The sequence below is a fragment of the Colobus angolensis genome, unplaced genomic scaffold (genome assembly GCF_000951035.1).
Source record: "Colobus angolensis palliatus isolate OR3802 unplaced genomic scaffold, Cang.pa_1.0 Scaffold104, whole genome shotgun sequence".
In the NCBI taxonomy this organism is placed as follows: domain Eukaryota; kingdom Metazoa; phylum Chordata; class Mammalia; order Primates; family Cercopithecidae; genus Colobus; species Colobus angolensis.
In genome coordinates, this window is record NW_012111364.1 from 5,785,300 (window position 1) to 5,790,543 (window position 5,244).

Here is a 5,244-nt window from a genome sequence, read left to right on the forward strand (position 1 = left end):
GGAAGGACTTTCTTTCTTGTTTTCTGGGCTAGATAGATTGAAATAGAATGTGAACTTTTTTTAATGGAAATCGTAAAGTTATTAATATTTTTTGAAAAATAAATTATTGAATATTATTATAGCATGATGAATGATTTAATATCTTTCTGTGAAGCATCTGGCATAAGATGTTAAAAACTGTAGCATACTAGCAAGATAGTTCCAGATTGGTGAAAATTGCTTCTGTAGTTTTGTTTTAGGGAAACATAGCAATCAAGGAAGAAGCATCAATGAGAGGGCTAGGGAAAACCACTCCAGAATAATCTCAATGAAAAAGTGGGTAAGATTGAGAGATAAGTGTATAGTTAGTATTAGAGTGTAGATTGGAGGATAAAATACAATTAGAGGCAAAGAGAAGGAAGGCAAGGAAAGCCAGAAAACATACTGCTTTGTAGAAGATCTCCTTGGAAAATCCAAATGAAAACCACGATGACACATCATCTCACACTAGTCAGAATGGCTATTAATAAAAAGCCAAAAGAGAACAGATGCTGGTGAGGTTGAGGAGAAAAGCGTATGCTTATACACTGTTGGGATATAAGCATGCTTATACCTTGGTGGGAATGTAAATTAATTCAACCACTGTGGAAAGAAGTTTAGAGCTTTCTTCAATAACTTAAAACAGAATTGCCTTTTGACTTAGCAATCCATTACTGTTTCAAAAGAAAACATGTTTTTCTACCAAAAGACATATGTATTTGTATTTTTTTTGCAGCACTATTGACAATAGCAAAGACATGGAATCAACCTAGGTGCCCAATAATGGTGAATTGGGTAAAGATAATATGGTGCATATACACCATGAAATACTATGCAGCCATAAAAAAGAATAAAACCACGTCTTTCGCAGTAACATGGATACAGCTAGAGACCATTATCCTGAGCAAATTAATGTAGAAACAGAAAACAAAATACTGCATGTTTTCACTTATAAGTAGGGGCTAAACATTGGGTACTCATGGATCTAAATATGTCAACAGTGGACACTGGGGACTACTAGAGGTGGTAGGGAGGAAGGAAGGAAAGGGTTGAAAAACTATTTGTTGGGTACTATGCTCACTACCTGAGTGATGGGATCATTCATATCCCAAGCCTCAACATCACACAGTACACCCATAAAACAAACCTGCATATGTACCCCCTGAATCCAAAATGAACATTGATATTATAAAAAAAAAAAAAATCCCCTTTTCCAAAAAAAAAAAAGAAAGATATTCTTGGGACAAGTGGTAGCTGTTTTCTCAAAATCGAAATCAAATATTATGTTATGGGAGCAGGCAGGCATATCCTCACTCTGCTTGTGGATGAGCAAGCATACCTTTGATTTGGCTTCACAGACAACTCTTAAGCATGATGACTATACAAAGGAACAACAGTTGTTAACTCTCTGTGGAGAAATAAGTTACCATCTGAGTAATACAAGTGCCTATTGAGTCACTATTAAAGGACCTGATTTAAAATAATTGCTTATGCCTGAGGTTGAAATTTAATTTGGTTACCTCACAGAACTACCTCAACAACCTCTGAGTAAAGGTCACTTATGACATTGAGAAGGTATAAATTGCTAATTAACACTTCATGTTGAAATTGAGTTACTTAAGATTTTGAAGAAATGTTCAATGAAATAGTAATGGGTACCAAGATTTCAAATTACTTTGATTTCAAAAGGTAATAAAACCCAAGAAAGAAAATTTCAGCCACTAACTTTAAAAGTCTGTTTTAGAGAAAGTAGTGAGTGTTAATTAGATACAAATTTCTGTTACCTTTAGAAGTGCATTATTTGATTAAATACAAATAACTTAAAACCTGAGTTTGAGTTTGAGTAAATGAAAGAAGCAGAGATGTTAGAATCTTCTGGGGTTTTTTTTGTTTTGTTTTGTTTTGTTTTGTTTGTGTGTTTTTACCTAAGAGTTTTAAATTTCTTTACTGATGTGGTGAAGGAGATGTAATGTTGGTATGGATTGGTGGCAAGAGCATGGGGCTTGGCTATTGGCTGGGGAGGAGGAGCTGTGGGTTCCAGAGGCAGAGCCCTGTGGGCTGGAATTCTAGAGTAACCATTTTGTAGATATCAGATCCAAATGAAGCTGGATATACAGGGAAGTGTGCTGCAGAGAGAGGATGAAAATGCACCACTTTCTGATGGTTATGATGTGCCAAACTTTGTGGCATAGACTTTAATATTTATTTTCTACTTAATATGCACAGCGATCTTCAAAGACAAGTAAGGAGACTACGTCTATCTATGAATCCAAGATATTTGATAATTCGCTTGAGTTCAAGCGTGAGAGTCAGGTGTGCACTAAGTGCTGTGTAACTGTGGAGTCAAGGCTGTTTTCCAGGATATCATTCTGCCTTCTTTGCAGAAGTATGAGTATCTGAGATGTGATAGAGAAAATTATAAGAAGGTGCTTAAAGGGAGGCAATTTGCAATATGACTAATCTATTGTTGAAAGCTGTTAAGATTAGTGAAAATAATTTTCAGGCATTAATTTATTAAATTTAATTTATTAAATTTTTTTATTGATACATAATAGAAGTACATATTTCTGGGACACAAGTAGCAATTTAATGCATTTATATAATGTATAAAGATCAAATCAGGGTAATTGGGATATCCATCATATTACATTTTTTATCCATTTAACAAGTTCATATTTATTAAATGTTTACTGTATATTGGACATTGTACTAAGCTCTGTCATGAACAAAGAAGACATGTTCCTTAATTTCACCAGTGATATTGCCTAGAGTAAGAAGCTAACTTGCAATAGAAACTCACTATCAAATAAAGGCATAAGAAAGTAGACGCTGACTGTTGTACCTAATGAAAGAGTAATTTTAGATAATTACAATCATGAAACACAAACTTAAGAATTCCATAGATCATAATCTCTGGTTTGTTTATTTTAATTTAAACAGGCTGATATTTAATTACTAAATGATATTAAAGCCAGATTTTAATTTCCTTCATTAGGCATGTCTATGAATTTCACAAGAAAAATCTCTATTGTGTCTGTCATAGAAGGGTAACAATAAGAGGCTCATGGACTGAAGAACAGAAAAGTGAATTGTCAGTTAAGCAGTAAGCACTGATACTCTACTTCAGTGAAGCCTTCAAATTTAAAGGCAATTAAAGATGATTGTAACTCATCCCAAGTAGTCATAGGCAAAATTCTACGTATTCTTTGCTAACTCGTTTAGTCTGTTGTATTATCTTACGTAATATACCTATTTCCCTAATGGCAGTGAAGGGTTCCTGGAAGCTGGACATCTCTGCTCTGTGATGTAATTATCTTTTACATATATTATCTAGGTTAGTGATCCATAGTTTTTTCATTTGTTTATTTGTTTTGTTTTTCTTGTGTAGTTGGGGGACTAAAGCCTTATTCTCTTGGCTCCCTTTTTCCCCTTTTAACCTTTGAGGGGTTCTTTGAAGCACAGATTGAAAACCATCAACCTAGCTAAATAGCCCAGCTGATCTAGTCACTCCAGGGTTAGCAAGGAGAAAGTAATCACAGATAGGAAACCAATCAAACTGATAAACATTTGTCAAATACCTACCTGCTTGTCATTGTGCTAAAGATGCTTATAATCTATTTAAGGAGACACACCAAAAACACATCTAAAGTTATGCAATGTAAGATTAATTTCAAAAAACTTGACATAGGTTCAGAAGCAGTTAGGGAACTCAGGGAAAGTTTCACCAAAAGTAAACAAGAACATGGCCTACTGTCTAACACCTGACACAACTTTTTGCTTTTCCTGTAGGGTAGTTCCCACTTATTCACAGTTTCACTGTCCACAACTTCAGTTAGCCATGGTCAACTGAGATCCAAAAATATTAAATGGAAAATTCCAGAAATAATTCATAAATTTTAAATCATGTGCTGTTCTGAGCAGTCTGATGGAATCTCACACCATCCTGCTGTGTCCTGACTGGGACATAAATCATCCCTTGGTCCAGCATATCCACACTGTAGATTCAAAAACTAAGTTGTTCATTAGTAACTTAGTAGGTGGCTCAACTATCAGACGAATTCTTGGAATATCACAGTTCTTGTGTTCAAGTTCAGGTTACCCTTATTTTACTTAATAATATCTCCAAAGTGCAAGATGCTGGCAGGTTGTTATAATTGTTCTATTTTATTATTAATTATTGTTGTTAATCTCTTACTGTGCCTAATTTATAAATTAAATGTTATCATAAGTATGAAAGTATAGGATAAAACAGTATATAGTGCCTACTACTATCCAAGTTTTCACGCATTAATATTGTCTTGGAATGTTTAAGCCAGAAACTCTTTGTAAAAATCCCTCTCCCAACGTTTGGACTTCCAGTTAGGTAATACCTTGGTACCAATAGTAAAGAACCAGGTTTTACTGAATGCCATTATCTTGAAGGAGAAACAAATATTCCATAGGACATATTTTAATTATTCCCTTCATAATTTGCTATTTATAATTTATATCCAAAAGCTTCCTCCATAAATCTTTAATTTTTCTGCATGAATTTAAATAAAGGGAGAAAATAGGCAAATAAATTCCAAAAATATAAACCATTTAGATATTTTGATGACTGTCACTGATGCCCTGAACGTCAATGATAGTAATGCTTCTGCAGTGCCAATGAGGTTGCTAATCGTATTGAAACAGTTGCTGATTGTAGCTCAATAGGTTTAAAAAAATTTTAGGGGATTATTTAGAGAAACATCATGAACAATTTTCTGCTGTAATTATTTGTGTACATTTCTGAATTCTAACACTAAAAATCTAAATTAGAAGCTGGACTTTGGAAATACTGCAAAATTACTTTTGATAACTTTACTCTGAGTCATTCTTGGGAAATAGTAATTTGTGACTATTTCCATAGACTTATCACTATTTTATACTCAATAGAGACTCCAGGCTGGTATCTAATGTGGGGGAAAGATGATTCTGCCATTTATTGCTTAAAGAACGATAAAAGATTATTCTGTGATCTATTTTTACAAAAAAAGTCAGTTATTTTTCTTTAAGCACAAAGACAACTCTCTTTACTTACCATAGTTTTCTGTGGCTGCATGTTTTCATTTTTTGTTTCTCTTTTTCCTTCAAACCTGTTCTTGATAATTATTGCCTGTGAAGGAAGAATCAGTTTGTATTGCACATTGATGGAGGACATGATGTGATTTGTACCAAGTGTTGCACCCAGCTAAGTATGGCCCC